At 42.7% G+C, this 19,233-nt stretch overlaps 1 long non-coding RNA gene across 1 annotated transcript in view; it reads left to right on the top strand.

Annotated features, from left to right (window-relative positions):
* LOC103399905 (uncharacterized) overlaps window positions 1–19,233 on the top strand; it is a 77,197-nt gene that overhangs the window by 18,384 nt on the left and 39,580 nt on the right. The window contains exon 2 of the long non-coding RNA XR_003049221.1: window positions 9,045–9,233. This is a non-coding gene — a long non-coding RNA (uncharacterized LOC103399905). The remainder of the gene's footprint in view (window positions 1–9,044; window positions 9,234–19,233) is intronic.

The following is a 19,233-nucleotide window of genomic DNA, read 5'->3' as shown; positions in this document are numbered from 1 at the left end:
AGGGGATAGAGAGGGAGAGAGAGGGAGAGGAGAGGTGGGGGGGGGGGGCGGGGGGGGCCAGGGGGGGTGAGGATTGGGGTACACTGTGAACAGCAGATTGTGGGGGCGCATGTTGTTTAGGTGGCTCAGGTCCCTGGTGCCCTCCTGTTTCATGGCTCTCACAGCCTGTCAGGGAAAATAGCCCAGCCGTGCAGACAGCTGTGCACAGGAGGCTGCGGGGGCGAGAGGAGGAGAGGAGAGGAGGAGAGGAGAGGAGAGAACTCATGACAAAATCCTTGTTTTTTCCCTCGTTTTGCTGTATTCCTCCATTTTTCTGTCTCAACTATTGTCCTCAATCTTCGTCTTTCGTTTGATTCCCGGTCTCTGCCTCTGTTTGTTCCATTTATCTCCAACAAAACACAGAAATGACCTCTTTGTGCTACGCATTAGTGTGTGCCATCATACGTCCACCGCTGAACAAAAGTGACCTATTTTTCATTTTTGCCCCAAATAAGCCATTTTCCTGAGGCTGCACCAGGGAGAAGCAGATGTGTGTGTGAGTGAGTGTGTGTGTGTGTGTCAATAGTCTATGAAAAAGAAAAAGAAAAACAAAAGTGCGATTGCTGGATCAATCCGAGCATTCGAAGGACAGACGTGTGCACCTTCCATATGTTTACAACCAATCAGAGGTTTGTGCGAATGATTTTTCTTTATTGCTCCTAACATGTCCTAGCCACAGGCTAATGGGAACGCTGGTTCATCCTCGCCCCGGCAAACAACACATCCCTCAACGACAGGACTTGAAAGAATATGACAGCTTGTCATCCAGAACGTCTCTGTCTTATTCCCTTTTTTGTCTTGGTGTCCTCCACATCAGAGGGATCACACAGATCAATGCGCTCTCCTCTTTCCTTTGAAGGGACAAGTGCTATTCCCTAACCACCCCTTGCCCCCCCACTCCTCCCCTCCATAGCCTTTCTCCATCCCCCATGAAGGCCTCCTTTCATCCTCATCTTTCTCCATCTTTGTTCAGGCTCCTTTAACCCATCCTGCCATCACGACCTTGTTTATGAGGCCGTTCCCTGGAAGGACAGGTTAATATAGGACCAGGCTCGGCTCAGTCCCGCCTGGTTTCCATTCACTCTCTAATAAGATATTTCATCTCCTGCTTTACTGCCTGCTCACTGCCTCTCCTTCCAGAAGTAGTAGAGTTCAGTGTGTATTCCTCACTGCGTGTGTGAGTGTATACACTTTGTTCCAGGCTCATGTTGGCATTATGATGCAGAATGCACTCGGCATGCCGCACGTGAAATATTCAATCAAGCACAGTGGCAGAAGCTATCCCTGCAGAACCTTCACTGTCATTTCCCCTCCTGGATGGCAGAGTAGATATTTTCATAACCTGGTTCGCCCTCTCCGATGTAGTTACTGTTACCGACCTGAAGATTTTTGTGGAACATTCTGAGTTCATAAGTTCAGTTTTTACAGTAAAAAACAGAATATATATATATATATATATATATATATATATATATAGTGACCCACCTGACCTCAGTCCACAGTAGGGTTCAGAGCTCCACCTATGGTTGATGCTCCTGTTACAAAATGTTCATAGTGATTCATTTTAAATGAGGAAGTATACTTGTAATAAAGTTTTGGCATTGATGCAGGCATCTGTAGGCGTGTGTGTTTGTTCAGTAAATCATAGTCATATATTTCCTAGGTGAGTAGTGCAGAGGTCTTACAACAGGAAGGTCAAGTCACGACTCTGTGGTTTACACGTGTCTCTTCCGGTGCTTTCCTCCCACCAGGTTGATTACAGAACCTCAAGTGTTTTCTACCTTAATTCTCAAACCACAAAAACACTCAATTGTGTGATGATGGTTCACTGAAATGAAAACGGTTCAACCCAGGGATGGATGTTTTAAATCAATGTCGACTGATTCTGCTTTTTTTTTTTTACGACGCAAAACAGAAAAATTGGGAAGAGCAGATTTTTTTTCAAAGCTTGTCTTTTCAAATGGCTTTGAAATGAAAACTTAAACTTAATTTTCTGTTTGGGAGGTTAGTTTGTTAAATGCAAAACAGCTGCTCATTTACTGTACTGAGAGTTTTTCACTAACGTGTATAAACACACACACACGTCAGTGTCAGGTCCAGAGAAAGACTTTTCACCTGACAATAAACGACAGAAAAACAAGGATAAACTGAAAGACAAAGACTGATGAACTTTTCTGTTCGTATGTTTTATTCATAAAGAACTCTACTTCCTGTTTTTATATTAACGCTGCTGAGGCATGGGACCAAAACATTTCATACAGTTGACTTGAAATGTTTTCTTCTCCGTTGGCTGTTGCCTCGACTTGCATCGTCGTGCGTCCTGCAGCGCCAAATTAAAGACAGAAGATCCAATGAAAAAGGGCCCAACACAGAGGTCACCCTGTAAATCAGCTCCCAAGGACACAATAACAACCGGCTGAGAACGTGGAAACACTGTGATCTTTTTACTAGGAGACGAATGAAGGACAGGAACTGGAGGAATGGACCAGGCCTGGTCCATAATGCTGGGCTTTAGCTGGTTTAAATCACTTTGACTGGCTGAGCCCTAGAAGAAAGGAAACTCCCTCCTGTACGGGGGAGACCGGGGAGAATTCACGTCCAGTAAACACTGTCCCCCCTCGCCCTCTGGAACCCAGCTAGGGAGAGGAAACGGCATGTCCTTGGGGCTTCCACTCTGACCCCCTTCTCCGATATCCCATATTTCATGGGATCTGCCCTGTGGTGTAGACCTGTTTGAACTTGAGTCCCTTAATGGGCAGGGGCTGAGGTTACGTTACTCATTTTGACTCAGACGTGTACTTCTGAAACGCTGCACAGCGCAGAAACAGAAAGAGTCTGAGGACAAGTGGCTAAATCCTTTCAAAGCAGATTGTCTGAAGAGAAGATATATATATATATAATGCACCATATATTCCGCTGCCTCCAGTCTCCTAAAAACACTATGTTATTGTCTAAGGAAGAAGTGGCTGCTATTTCTTTACTGTTGTTCCGTGACTCACTCGCCGACGTCTCCCAGTTGTCTGACTCAGCATTGTCTGTTTCTACAGGTTGTTCTCACAGCTCTGTTCTTATAGTCTGAGAGCAGACTGCAGTGGAAATGTCGGGTCATTAGAACTGGGCCGCAGTCTTTCACAGTGTGTATGTACGAGTGTAAGTGGAAATGTTCTAGGACAGATGTTACGCGCTGTTTTTATTGATTGAAACCTGGTGGCTGGTGATGGGAGTGTTGATTCCGAGATATCGATATATCGTTACTGTGCTCCATACATTATGAGAGTAACTGATACTCATGTGAGTATCTGTTGAGTATCGATTAATAACTCATTAATGAATGCAAAAAAGTCATCTGACCAGAAGAGAGCAGTGACCCATGATATCCCTAATGGCGCCTCCTGTGGCAGCTTTTGTCAATTTCAAAGACTCACACTGTAAATTTCCCCATTGTGGGACAAATAAGAGACATTATTATTATTATATTTTTTAATATTTTAATAATAATAATAGCATGTGTCCCTTAATGGTAGCAATTAAACTATTTAAGTTACATAATGCTAAAATAAAGTAATGTCAGTGTTTTGACTAATATGTTATGCCATGTTTTATTGGAGTTAAAAAAAACCACACAATGTATTAATATCGGTATCAGTATTGCAAAAAATGCCAAAAAATGTAATTTGTATCGCACCAAATTAAAATATCTGGGATCGCCCATCTCTAGTTGTGATCTGGTGAGACAGAATTCTTTGGAGAAGGAATTGTTGGATGAGATTTGGCACAATGTTTATTTCTATCTCCAATTGTCTTCCTGTAATCCTGTTTCATTTCTAGCCTTCACATCTGTGTTTTCGCTAAAACCAACAAAGTGAGAATAGCACTCATTACTAGTACCAAGTGTTAATAGTTACAGCAGTCTTCACCATGGAGTCACATGGTATAACGTAGCAACAATATTATTTTGTGTAATATTGTGTGTACATATATTCCCATTCTAAGTGACACAGGCAGGCTGATGGATTGCGTGTGCGGAATGACCTTTACCATAAAGATGAGCAGCTTTTCCTTCTGTTCCCTTTGTGTCCCAGATAAGGGAGGATTGATGTCCTCGGAAACTGCTGTGTATAAAGTTGAACTGTGACATTTGGCAAGGATTTAATGGGGAACTCTTACCCCGAGGAAGTGTATATAATTCAGAAGTCACTCTTTGTGACCTCATTGCAGCTAAATACTTACTACCATACAAGACATGCATATGTAGCTCTTTGTCCTGGTTTTTCTATTGAATGTTTTTTTGTTTTTTTGATAATTAGAATATGTAAATATACTTCTGGTAATTAGATATTGGTACAAATCTGGTCAAAATGGTCTTCCAAATTCACTATAAATGACAGATACACATGAACACACCAGCCAGATTTTTTCCCCCTCTCCTTTCAATTTGTTTTTTGGGTAGCAGTTTGCTGTGATCATTTACATTATGGTGCGTCTGGATTACAAGCCGTCTTTGTATAAAGCCGATCTGTTGGATGCCACTCACTCCGCTCTCGGTGTTTCCCTAATTAGCAATGCATGTGGTTCAATTTATGCTCCTTTAAATTTCCAGCGATGGCTGAATAAGAAGGCTGCCTTTTTGAAAATGCAAACAAGCACCTTCAGACTGTGGATGACGGCCACAAGTGTCGTAACCTAGCAACCAGGGAGCCGCTCCGCGTTAGCACACACACACACACACACACACACACACACACACACACACACACACACACGGGGGTGTTCCTCTTAAAATATAAAAAACCCTCACGCATTCTTTATTCATGCCTTTGTTTGACCAGCTATTTTAGGAGCATGGAGCATTTTGCTGTCACCCCAGGATTCATTTATTTTTAGCGCCATCTCAAGCTTTGTGCGTTTCTTTCTGACTGCTTCATAGTTCAACACTGCTTAACCCTTTTCTATATCTGCCGCGCTGCCTGCATCTGCTCTTCAGAAGTGCATGGGAGGAAGGATTTGTGGGGAAATGAGGAAAAGGAGGATGGTGGTGGGTTATGTGTTGAATCTGTGTGTGTGTGTGTCTGTGTGTGTGTGTGTGTGTCTGTGGGGGCTTAAGGAGAGGGGGAGAAAAGAGAATGGAGGAAGGAACATGAGGGAGGAGAGGAGGCAGAAGGAGTATTTTCCATCTGTTTTCCTGGCTGAACGTCGTCTTTTTGTTTCAGGCGATCATGGTGGGCAACATGTTTAGCTTTTGAATCTTGGTTGGTTCACCATCTGGACTTTTAGAACACTGCCTTTGTCCTTGATTTAACTACAATGGATTTGCATTTGTGCATGTCCCACATATATGTATATATGTGTGTGTGTGTGTGTGTTTTTATAAATCATTTTACTGTCCATAAGATTGACTGATGCCGTGGAAGACTGTGCTGCAGATTTCAGATCTGTAGGGGGAAAAAAACTGTAAATGAGAAAATGATATAGGGGCGTTCAGTAGCTGATGCGTGGATCTCCAGTGGCAACGCAATTTTGACCGTCATTGGCTGCACAAAGGTCAAAAGAGAGGCACAATGGAAGAGGGGAATAAATACATGAGCAAACTGCAGTGCACAGGGAGAGTGGGCCTGCCAATAAATTCCCAATCCATTCCCCTCACGCTCCTTGTTCACTGCCATTACAGACCTCATCAGCATCAAATCCCTAGCAGCAGCAGCAGTTGCCCCCCTCGTCCCCCCGTCCTCTCAACCATTACAGTACAGCCCTTCATTTCTCTTTCTTATTCTCATGCACACACAAACACGTAGACCTCATTTGCAGGCCTCGCAGAGAGAAAGACATTTGTTTAAATCTACAGGAGCGTTTTTTTTTTGTCAGTGTATACATTTGATTATGGATTTACCTGCACACGCTAACGGTTGTCTCTTTACCCAGAAAACACTGCAGCCCTGTACCTAGTTGCCTTGTTTCCATAGGGTTATTAACCTATAAACATTACCTGTTGGGAACCTGATTACATACATGTAGCTGTATGGTATAATATGATTCAGTTCTTATACATTATACATACATATATATTGAATTCTAGTCTCAAAAGCTCCTCTCACTTTCTGTTCAGCTGACTGTGTTAACTATGGAGAAAGTAAAATTGTATTTGTCTTTAAATTGTATTTTTATAATATTTAATAATAATAATTATAATAATAATAGTATTTTTATATTTTTATATCTTAGTTGTGAAATATATTTATATAATTTAAGGGCAAGAATATTGTTAAAATATCGCATGGAAATATAACTCTCCAAAACCCGTCCTGTCTGCTTCCCATAAATTCCCTGATTCTCAGTATAAAGGAGCGAGCTGACACCTCCGCCACATCCAGACAAACACACCGCCACCGTCTGCGACTCACAGTTTCCTGCAGCCCTCTCTGTCCTCCTCAGCTCAGCTAACATGACAGGCCAGGCAGATGATGATAAATGCAGAGGAGGAAAAGCAATTACTGGATCAGTTAGGTGTAGTGGGGAGCACTGAGGGCACTCATTACCAGCAGACTGTAGAGTTCAGGATGCACATTATCACACACAAACACACACACACACACACATATTCATGTAGCCACACGATTGGATGCCTCATCGACAAGCGTTACCCCATGTGAGAAGTATTTCTTTATTTTACTGCATACGTTCATTCACACGAGTGCAGTCGACCAGTGAATCTAACACTGACATCTTTTTTTTCTTACATAGTAAAGGTAAACCCTGTGGGATCTGATGGGTGCTCTTGAATTAACAGTCTTTTTTTATGTGGCATTATTCGAACCAGAGAAAATTGACAAACGTTGCCTCCTACATACACTCTAATATTACAGTAGGTTGACATCACTGTGGTGGTGCTTAATAGATGTCTATCTATCATCTATCTTCTAATGTGGGGTCGCGGAGGATTAATCACAACTAATCATGATTAATCTAATTTAGCATGATTTAAGAAAAATTAAAAAATTGAACTTCAATGATCTCACACTTAGGAAATCCTTGTGTTAACAGCAGACCTGCTGCTCCCTGCAGGCTCCAAGTATGTGATTCCTCTGGGAATCAAACCCAGCACTGTCTGCTATGCTCTGCGCTTACTGTGCAGGCGTGCTAAGTGCTTTACTACCAATTGATCAATCTAGATAAATCAACATTCCTCTAAATGACAAAAACCTTTTCTCACTAAATTACCAGCTACAGCAGGGAGCTGTGTGGGTTTCACTCGTTTTTATATGTGACTAATCCAAATGATGGATCTAATAATATGGGAAAATGTCATGAAAAAAAATCCAGAAGTGTGGTACTGAATTATACTAACTAGAGATGCTGGACTCTTGTCATTAACGTGCTTCTTGACAGTGACTTGTTGAACACGTTGGGAGTAGAAACTTTGTCCTCAACGATGTCAATCAATCTACTGTCACCTGTAATCTATTTACCAGGCCTTCTGGTCAGCTGGTCAGCTGGAGACTGATTACTGCCCTGTGTCAGTGAGGCTGGTCTGACATATGCAGGTGGTCCGACCTAAGGTTGAGGTTTCCACAAAAGCACACTTGACATGGTATTTTAAGGTCCAGGTGCTTTGTGACAAAAAATGTTTCCCACAGGGTGTACAAATAACGACATGTGTACACACTGTATCAGAGCGATGATAAATGAGCCGTATGTTTGAAAGGGCTCAGAAATGTAATCAGATGAACTATGATTAGCATGTTAGCATCAGCAGTGCACCCATGATACGTAACGATCACATTCAGACAGAGAAGGACAGAGGCATTTGATGGAAGGTAAAGGTGTAATTATACACACACACACACACACTAAGAAACAGTTGCCCAGGCTGTGTGTGTCCTGTGTGTTTGTGACTGGTGGGTGGTGAGATCGCAGGTTAGTCCCACGCAGTCCCCATTCAGCCGTAAAGTTTGCAGCACACATTATCTACACGGGGGCCGCAGCAGCGAATAAAACAAAAGAGGAACGTGTGCGTGCATGCAGTGTGAGAACACACACTGACTACACACACACACACATGACAAAGAGAAATAAGGCTAGCATAGCTAGCGTGGTGTCTACATGAATGCTCTCAGTCAAACCCATGGTTGTGAATTGATCTTTAATAATTAAGGTAACTTGATAAAAGTAGTTTTTTTGTTTTTTGGCTGAAACAGGTTCTTTAAAGAGTCGTGCCACAATTACAACACTGTTCAAAGGTCCTTAATGTGGAATTCTCCAACCACTTCACACAACAAACCTGTTTTTAAAACAAACTTTGTTTTTCTCATAATTGCTGGTTGAACTGCGGTTTACCAGATCTCACTTTCCTTAACCAGAACTGCCAGAGGAAGTGTATGTTTGACTTTGGTAATGGTATGTTTGGTAATTCATCCTGCCAGGGCGTCGTATCGCATGTCTGAGCGTATTTACACTGGACAGAATGTTCTAATCAACTGTCGTTAGCAGAGGGAAGCGTTGTGCCCTCGTAGGTGGCCAAAGTACACCGTCTCAAAGTGTGTTTACGTGCATTAATGTTTGTGTGTGTGTGTGTGTGTGTGTGTGTGTGTGTGTGTGTGTGTGTGTGTGTGTGTGTGTGTGTGTGTTTGGAGATGTGCGTCAGCACCATAGTGAATGTTTGTGTGCATGGGCGAGTGGGGGTGGCAGGGCTATAATCTGCTTCAAACTGCTTGCGGGCAGAGGCAAGGTGGGCGAGACAGCGATACTGAAAGAGAGCAAGGGAAGGAGAGGAGGAGAGGGCAGTGAGGAAAAGAAAAAGTGCCAGAGAAAGAATGGAGGAAGGGAGAGAGAACAGAATGAGAGGTAGCAGTTGTAGAGTGAAGAGGGATTGTATTTTTTTCTGAAAAGTTGCTTCTGCCTCTCCGTGCTCTGTCCTCTCTTCTCTCCCACCTATTGTCATGTCAGACACTGTGGGCGCTGGAAAAAAAGTTAATTTCTCTGACATTTATGTTGCTGTCTCTGCCCTGCAGTGATGCAAGCCTGACTGCAGCCACTGGCACAATCCACGAGGAGCCTGGGGGGATGGAGAGATGATGGATGACCCCAGTGATGGACCACCCTTGAACCCTAACTGGTGCCCACCCAGTGAAGGGGCGATTCTCTGAGCCAAGGTCCTGCAGGTTGTTCCATTCTCAGCAGTATCATCCTGAAACAAACAGGTGAGTGTGGGCCGTGGAATATTAAAAAATCATGTGGAGAAACTGAAGGGTGGAGGGCGTGGGCTTTCAGGGTTCGGGTTCTAGTGGCAACGTAACTCGCGTATTACATATTGCAATACGGAATCTGCTGGCCCGGGAAAACGTTGCTTTTACATTGATTTAGTCACAGCAGGGAGAGTGTGTAAGAGTGTGATCTCGCTACATTTTGGTCTGACAAAACAAGACCAACGGAATAAATGAAGAGTTAATAAATGAGCCATTAGCCAAAATAGTGTGGACACCCATGCTTTAGACCAGGGGTCGCTGACCTTTCTGAAACCGAGAGCTACTTCAAGGACACTCGGTAATACAGAGAGCTATTCGTTTGATACAGACTTTACAAACAACGTTATAATAATCAGTTCTGGGACATACAGTAGTAGACACTCTTCTTACCATCGTCATTGCACCCATGTGAATATCATTGCAAGTAGAACTGATTCAAAAAGCACAGTTTTTGACCCTTTTGTTGACTAGTTTGATTTTTAGAACATACCCCGCGGGCACTTTAGATAGTCCATGGGGGCTACCAGGTGACCCCTGGCACCACGTTGGTGACCCCTACTTTAATCCGTTTTCCCAAAGACTGGGTCGCGACCCTCAGGTGGGTCATAAGAGTTTTTTTTGTTTTTTTTTTGGGGTTGGCATCATGTTTCCCAGGGGTTTAGGAATTATGTCTATTGACTTGAGTCGTGAAGGTTAGGGAAACACTGCTTTGGACTACATGAAAACCTGGTGCTGAGCCTCTGGACTAAGTGCAGTGATGCTGTTAGCGCTGTGATACACTAAGATGGAATGGCACTTTCATCACTGTTTGTAGCTTTTGGAATCAAAACACCTGCAATTTGATCTTCAACCTGTGTCTGTAATGTAGAGCCGTGAGTAATCAGCAGGTATATACAGTGGTTCAACCGTTGGCCTGCTGAGGTGAACAGAGTCTACCGTCGTATAACATGCAGGGTCCTGCCTCTTTAAAGATCAGCCTGAGGGCGAGAGGTGCTCACCTTTTTAATGCTATCTCATTTTTCTCTTTGTGTCTGAGAGTCTTCCTCTCTACACATCCTTGAACTATACAGGTTGAACTGACAGACACACACACGACACAAACACACCTTTGCAGATACTTCTATAGCAAATGAATGGATTTCTTTGTTAGTTTTTCACACTCAGTTTAAATCTACAAAAACAATTGTTTTTTTTCCCTGAGTCGAACATGCAGACCCAGTTAGACCCATTTATTTTGGAATTAAGTTGAGGTTTCTTCCTCTCTGATGTCATGTCTCTTTAAGTTCAATGTTGTTCATTGAAAGTTCATTGTTGTGATGAAAGAGATCTGGAAGGACATTATCTTGGGTGGGATGAAAGGAGTGGCCCTGATGAGAGATCGGGCGGTGTGATATAAGATTGCTTTCATCGTCCTGCAGTCATGCCACTGACCGGAGAGCACCGAGAAAACAAGACGTTTGTCACGATATTTCTCAATTAATATTTTAAAACTAACTAAATAACTTTTTTTTTACTCAAATATCCATTCGTCTCCTCACCTCACATAAATCCTGTTCATTCATTTACAGGTCGTGTGGAGATACTGTAGTTACAGACATACACATGGACTCAACGTCAAAGAAGAAGTGAAGATTATTTACTAAGTAATTACGATTGGCTTTCCTGCGGCCTGTGCTGCTGACACGGGCGAATCTAAATGATATTGACCAATGAATAAATTTTCTGCATCAAATCACGTCGGCTCTAGCATCACCCTCTTACCCTCTCAACACCCATACCGACGCGAGTGATAAATAATTGCATTAATTTCCAGACCACTGTGACTCCGCCGCCACGGCCTTTCACAGACCGTGACAATAGTGCATGGAAATCAACAGCAGTTCTACTGCACTACGGTGTGATCTGAAAAGCAGTGTCTGCTGTAAATGTGTGGGAAAACACCCAGAGCAACATGACAATCCGAAGTAATACTTACGGTAGACAGTTAGTGAGAGTACTGCGTCTACACTTTGATGCTGTATAATATCATGTCTGCTGCAGACTTCTGACAGACACATTTATCTTCGTGTGTCTTCAAACGGTGTGACTTATGAGGCTTCTCTGACTTTTATGCCAGTTTAATGAAGCCTCTCTAATAGTCACTGTTTATTTCCACAGACGGTGGTGTTTATGTCCACGCCAGAACTTTTAAACGGTCTTTAAAGAGTGTATAATAATGTTTGATCTTCCTTTCAGATGGAAGTTTTGACCTTTGCACGTCTTCAGTGCAAATGAAGTGTTTGAGGAGTCGTTGTGTTTTTTTGTGTCTCCCGGTGATCTTGTGCAACTGTGATTTTGTCTGACTGGCCCTTTTTTTTTTTACTTACTGCTGCCACATTTACCCCCTGCTATCTGCAACCCCAGAACGCCTGACTCCTGTGAATACAAGACTGCTCAGTTCATTCACTCTGTCTGACTGTGTGTGTGTGTGTGTGTGTGTGTGTGTCTGAAAGGGCCTCAGAAAAAAAGGCAATAAGAAGCAGTTACATCATCCGAGACAAAAGCTGAATCCTCTGTTTTGCCTGCAGCCTTTTAGTCAAAACAAGGGAGGACTGAAGCGCTCTGTCTGTGTCGAGGAACTCATGTGGGACCCAGTGTGTTTCCTATTAGAAAAAAGTCAGTGAATGTTTTCACTTTAGGTCACGCTCAAGTAAAATATAGAAAACTATTCCAAGTTTTTCCCTCTCTAACTTTCTTAAGGAGTTGTGCTGTGTGAGACAGGAAGTCCAAGAGTAGGAGAACCGACAGAGGTTGTTGGCTTCAAGGTTGAAACAATACGCACTGTATGGCATGGACGCTTCCCCTCACCGAAATCCCTTTAATCCTGATGAGGACAAACAACTGGCGCGTACACATAGACACAAACTAGAGCGCGCGAGAGAGAGAGTTCACTGATGAGGGAACCAGGCGTCAAAAACAGGCCTCCCTCCACACCAGTCGAACAGATACACACAAAAGACATACATGTTCTCCACACACATCAATCATCTCCATCTTCTCACCACGTCATGTTTGAAGCAACAAAATCATGTCGTTAGAGTTAAATACATTTTCTAATTTAAAACCTAAACATACATTTCCGCCTCCTCTTATCATCACTTCATCATCAGCCCTTTTAAGCATCATTACCCATGACCTCCCCCCCCCCCCCCCCCTTCCTCCCTCACCTGCTTGGCAGCTGTGTCAACACCTCACAGCCTCTACCTTTAAACAAACCGTCCGCAGCCATTAAACACCGTGCCACTCCCCCGGTGCATGCGCAGGAAGGCTGCACTGACAGGTCTATAAATGCTGGCGGTCTGTCCCTGAACAGCATTGATTTTGGTCCAATCAATCAAGACGGAGATTGCAATGCATGGCAAATGACAGCGCCTGTGCACCGTGGCATACATTTTAACGTTAACTGTTGCTGGGCAGACTGAGTTCACCAAATGGTCGGTTGGTTTCTCGTGGCAGTTATGACAGCAGGAAGCATCACTGTATTGTGAGTTCGCTGCAGCTCCGTGGGAGGCCCAGCTGTCAGCCATATCTCAAAACCTGGACAAACTTGATCTTTGTACCAGAAAAAAATGGGCTCTGTTGTTGGAGCCACTACTTCATTATTTCACTCAATTCAAGTAGAAAAAACGGCAAAAGACAGACACACTGTAGGTGTCCATGGTGTGTTATTTTAGTGTTATTTTAATGAGTCCTTAAACATTTTCTGGTAAGTGAACGGACAGAAAATGTGAATTTTTTGCAGCATTTTCGCTTTATCCCGAAATATAGCAAAAAATAAGCTAAAAGACATGATAAAATAATTATACATATGAAAGTTTTGACTTTGGATTCTCGTGGATTCATAGAATGTGGATTCTCGTTTTGAAATTGAGATTAGCGCTTTTGTGAACGACTGCTGGTAGCTTTGTTTACGCAGACGAGATCTTACACAGCATACCATTGGGTACCACTGGCTAATCCAATGCGTACTCGCTGTACTATTGGCTAATTGAGCATGCTCTTCTGTTCTTCACGCTGATTGGCTCATGCATCGTAGCATCTCTGCATCGCAATTCTACAACTGTACTAGGGAGGGTTGATAACAGTGTGGGGGAAGTTCGTAAAGGGTAAATATATACGTAAATATTATAATAATAATAATAACTATGTTGCCCCTACATCACGATTTACATATATGTAGGTAAAAGTGTCAGCAACTACGTGTATTATTGGCTCATAGAATCAGACATGCACCTTTCCCATATGTTTCCACCGTCCTTCTGTCCATCTCAGTAGACTCTAGAACCATCTGTGGTAATCATCAGTGGTTTCCAAATGTTGTCTTAAGTCCGTGGGCTGAATCCACCCCGGAAGGACAGTAGTTCCTAATGCAACACTGGACTGTGGTCAGAACAACTACATTCACTGACTCCCTGAATATTACCACATGACTTTGGAGCTTACTTGAAAGATGATTATGGGTAGAAGATGAATGAATGTCTGGTGAAGTAATCGACGTGATCTAATCAGTTACAACATTCAGCATATAAACAAAAGAGGTGATCTGTAATCACAGGAAAAGATACTGATATTTATATCATATCCATTTGTATATACATGTGGTCCTTGACAAGAGTCTGACTTGTGATTGGGAGTCATAATGAAGGGCTTAAAGTTCCCCAAAAAACTCAAATGAAAGAATGTAAATGATGATCTTTCCTCTACTTTAATACAAAACAATTTGTTCAGCTCATCAGTGTGTTTATTGACACTGGGTGAATGAAAATGTGTCTCATCGGACAAGGTTACATCAAGATCAGGTTGAAGATTTATTGTCCATTTATTATAACAATAATTCTTTTTGACATTTTTTATTTTTTAGGAAACACCGTTTCCATCATCACCCATAAACTTTTTAAAGCAAACATAAAATGAATAACGCAGGCTTCGCCGGAGGAGTGTATGTTCGGTCAAGGAACCGCCGTGTTATTGTAGCTGTCAGACTTTGTTTATCTTTCATTTGAACATTTTCCTGCCTCTCATTCCTAGGTTTTGTATGTTTTCTCTTCACCCAGTCTGTTGTTTTGTGTCATAACAAAGTGAGTTATAGTCACTTTTCTCATCCCTTCTCCCAATGGCTGATTTCTCTGTTTATGTTTCCACTCCATCATTCTGCTCCCTTACAGACAAAGCGGAGATGAGACAAGGCACGTATTCTGTTCAGTCATGTGCGTTGGTATGTGTGTGTGTGTGTGTGTGTGTGAGTGTGAGATCCTAGATCAGGGCAGGTTGAGAAAATATGCCTTGAGAGGTGGGTCGATGACGTTAGTGAAACGCTGCTGAAGCAGGTCCAGGCTTTTCTGTGGAGGCGCTGCATCCTGCTGCCTGGTGTCGGACTTCACTGTATTAGGCACAGATTGCAGGCTCCTAGGAGGGAGGAGTCGTGCGCTGACGGCCAGCCTTCTGCCTCCTGACTGTATTAAATCTTAAAGCACCAGTGAGCAGGAACTTTTTTTTTCTCTGCCTTTGTGCCAGTTCATTTTATTGTTGGGAAAGAATCTGGCTGTTCTTTGCTGCTGGACTCGCCTCAGGCTTGGCTTAAGGCCTTAACAGGGATCAGAGTAGCACGGGCAAACACACACACACACACACACGTGTGCGTGTGAATATACAAGCTTCTCTATCTACTTCCTCGTTTAATCACTCGGACTTTTCTCTGAGTTTGGTGCTGTTGTGTAATGCCACTGGCAACGCTGCTGTCAACACACAAATACACGGACGCATACGCACGGCTGTTGCGTCATTTTTTTTTTTCGCCGTAATTTACATGTGTGTTTGGAGAGTCACGTTGAACACGTCAGAGACACTGATATGGAAATGTTTGTGTGTGTTTGGTTGCTAAATATTTGTTTTTAAGACTACATTATTACTTAGAACTGATGGAGGATTAAAAAAAAAAGCTAAGCTAAAATTCACATTCAGATTAACAGGAAATGACCCAAAACATGCATCTACAGTCTATGGTTACAGATTTAGTCTTTTAATTTTTTTTTATTTTTTTAGGGATATCAGAAAGAAATGTACAATTATCTCTCTCCTCCCTCCAGTTTCTATCTCTCTCACCTTCTCTCTCTGTCCCCCTCGTCCTCCCACCTCCGTCCCGGTCCTCTTTGTCTCGATATTTAAACACGTGTGAGTTTAAATCCGTGGGTGCACAAAATGACTAGTGTCACTGCTCATACTAGTGGGCTCAGGCGTGGAAGGTAATGTCCCTTTAGCAAAGGACCAGGGTCGCCCTTTGTGTTTTGTGTATGTGTGAAGACACGCTGCTGACCACATCAGCCACAGACCTTTACTACACGACTCAAGTCCTTTCGAAATGACATTTACATCAGAAATATCTGAACTCAGCAAAAGCGAAGAGAACTGAGGCGCATTGTGGTCATATTCAAATTCTGAAGCCCCTTCTGCCGAGCACCACATTGTTCTTCATTACCACAGCTCTCTCTGGGTGAACATAACTGTCAGGTGGCAACCCTGGCAGCACACAACCCTGCAGCAACCACCTGAAGAGATTACAGGTGTGTTTTCATTTTGCTTATACATACCATTGCCCTGAATTAGATCAGAAGATTGATGGCCTACTCACGGAACTACAGTAAATACACCAATGCAACAATGGAAAACAGATGGAACCTGTGTTGTGGAAATTGATGACTGGCATTCAGACGTGAAATAAGACGTGAAACGCTGCGAGGCTGATGATAAATTTAATTACTTTTTTTTTACCCTAGCTAAATATCCTGCCACAGTTCAAAGATTCACAGAAAACTCTTAAATATTAGTATAATGTAAATATTAATGTGAATATTTCTCTGTGCTTCTGTGACAAATTTAAATACATACTATAAAAAAAATGTGGATATTCTGTGTCAGGAAACTGGGATCAAGTTATTACATCTCCTCCCCTGCAGGGGGTGCTATGGTTGTTTATGATTCTGACTTAGTGGAAATTTCTATCACAAAAAAGAATTGAATTAAAACTAGTTAAAGTCTGGCAAAACAACAACTGGATGCTGTCTAATGATGTCCACAGGACAGTCTGACGTAGTCGAGAATGACGGTAGGCAGGCTGTGGTAAGGTTAGCTTACGTTAATAGCGCTGTAACAAAGCTTTAATTGTGCCCTACTTGGCACAGAGTATGGTTGAAAAATATGCTAAGAGAGCTGTGAGCTAGGCCCGTGACATTAGTGAGATGCTGCTGATGTAAGTCGACGGTTTTATGTGCTGGAGCTGCATCACGCTGCATTGTGTCTGCCTGAAGTAACACCCAGATGTCCAACAAAGTAATTATTGTGTCTGCCTGAAGTAACACCCAGATTCCCATGTCCAACAAAGTAATTGTAATCGTAATTGTAATTAATTGTATTCTGTTGCATGAAGGAGGTTTTATCTTTAGATCTATTACTTCTTATAGTCTATGTCAGGGATTTCCAAAGTGCGGGGCATGCACCCCTAGGGGTATGCGAGCTACCACTAGGGGGTGCACGAGGAAGAAAAAAATGCGATGGAGGTTTGGAGTGGTTTTTTAAGTGGGATTTTAAACATTTCTTTTGTGAAAAATGTCAAATCAAAAACTGACATTTTAGTTATATGTTTCATGTGTTGTGGTTATTTGAGCATGGTTCAACATGCTGCCTTTATAAGCAATCATGCTTCTTTTTTTTTTTAAAGGTGTGTGGAATTGGAGGGGTGTCAACCCGGTTGGGATGAGAAACCGCTGATCTACGTCAATCTCGCTAAAAAAAAAGTATAGAGGAATATTTGCAGGAGTTTTAACATACCACAGTCTGACAGTGCTGCCTGCTCACACCTCAGACTGTGTGCATTTACTAAACACTGGTCTGGGACTGATTATCTCCTCCACCTCCCGTCTGCCTGTCCCTGTGTATGTCTGCTGACGTGGGTGAGAGCAGCACACACTCCTTCAAACTGTCCTTAGTGCTGCGGCACATTCCTACACTGACATTTTTCTTTAACAAAACAAATGAGCTGAACTCTGATTTTCTATCTCCATGTGGAGTTTGCAGTGTGGGCAGAGGGTAATGAACACAATAGAGAGAAAATAGAGAGGGGGGGGGGAGTGGGGATGAGGGAGAGTGTGTGGGTGAACAGATAGGACAGAAGATAAGGGGGGTGAGGAGCGGGTTAAGTTGGTGCCTACACAGGCCTCTGTCCCACAGGCTCTCTCCTGTCTCCCACGCCTGGCCTCCCTAACCTGGTCTAGCTTCTGTTTAATGTCTGGCTCTGTCACACCTCAGCCCACTCCCTGAAGATCTGCATGTCTGTGGAGTAATGGCCATTTAAAAGTGGATCTAAAATTGACGGGGATTTATGGACCGTAATGGTGGTCCAAGTGGAGACAATGGTTTGTTCAGTGTGCACTCACCTAAAACAACAGCTTGTCTGGAGTTTTCCTTTTGTCCTCACTCTGAGCCATCGCTGCAGAAACTTGTGGGCGCTAACGTATAACTTAGACTTCAGAGTAACACTTTGTTACGTATTTTGCAATTGTTTTTATTCTGCATGTTCTCAAGAGCAGTAAAATATTGTACTAAATACGTCCGTCCGTCTGTTTCAACTACAGTACCATCGAGTAATGATTTGAACACTTTCAATGACTGTCAAGTAGACTGGTGAAACCCAAATATTTATCTGTGGAGTATCAGCGTTTAAATGATGCTGTGTTAACCTGTTGAATAATGAGCGGCGTTACCATCGAGCTAACAACCCGCCGCTAATTAACGGGTCAATAAATGTTGCGCCTGAGAGCTGTCGATAAAGTGTGTACGGCTAAAAGTAGACAGCTGTCTTCCTCCCACTCACTATTGTGAAATTTCAATTAATTACAAAATCCAAAAGTTCAATTTATGAACAGAGGCGTGCCGCAGCGTTGTTTGTCAGTCCAGTCAAATTCAGCCACGCTGATTGGTCTTCTTAACGAGACAGGACAGTTGGGATGGTGGTGATGTCTTGTACACACCTGACAAACAAGTAGAGTTCCACAGTCAGAGTATTTTTTTTTTCCTCTTCCTCTCTGCTGTGTTAGTTCTATCATCAGGTGCACACCCTTCTCTCCCCCATGTGCATGTTCTCACTTGTTCACTCTAGATTCTGGGGAACCTGTTGTCGTCTTCGTGCAGAGAATTGGTGTAGAAGTCTATCGCAGTCAATAGATAATGTTCATTCATCAAAGTTGCATTTAAACTGTTGAGATCAACTAGAACGGATTTCTATTCTTTTGGAAACAGGACTCACAGAAGTGGCTTTTGATAATCTTTATAATCTTATATCTTTGTCTTTTGTTTGGTCAATCAAACTGACATGTGCACATTTTATTTATATGTCTTAAATATTGTCGTACCTCGTCGTGACCAGTGAACAGGTAATAATTCTTCCAACAGTGGACATATTCAAGGCTGTACAGGAGAGTCTTAATTAGCATCATGCTGACTGAAGACAGTCATTTGAACTAGACATCGTGAGTCTATGTAGGATCAGAGGCAACCAGACGGTTGTAGTCTGTGACTCACTTTTCTGATGAGAAGCAGAAGACAAAAGAAATAAGAAAGGCTTTTGAAATGACATTTGTGTTGCATTTGCAGTCAACGTGCCCTGCTGTCTGCCCCCCCGCTCCTCCCCTCCATGTTTTTATCCCCTGACTTTAAAGCAGCGATGGGATTAGTTTGTAGGATGGTTGGCTGAGAGCACGGGCAGTAAAATCCCCTTTTCAGCCCCCACTACTTATCCTTGTCCCTGTGTTGTCTCTTTCAGACATAAGTGCCTCGCTCTACATGCATGTAATCCCGGTGACAAGACAGAATGAAAAAGAAATTGGACTCATTTGAAGGGATTGCAAATAAAACCAATGAGCGA

Source organism: Cynoglossus semilaevis, chromosome 2, assembly GCF_000523025.1.
Source record: "Cynoglossus semilaevis isolate Cse_v1.0 chromosome 2, Cse_v1.0, whole genome shotgun sequence".
Lineage (NCBI taxonomy): Eukaryota > Metazoa > Chordata > Actinopteri > Pleuronectiformes > Cynoglossidae > Cynoglossus > Cynoglossus semilaevis.
This window is presented reverse-complemented; position numbering and strand designations above follow the sequence as displayed.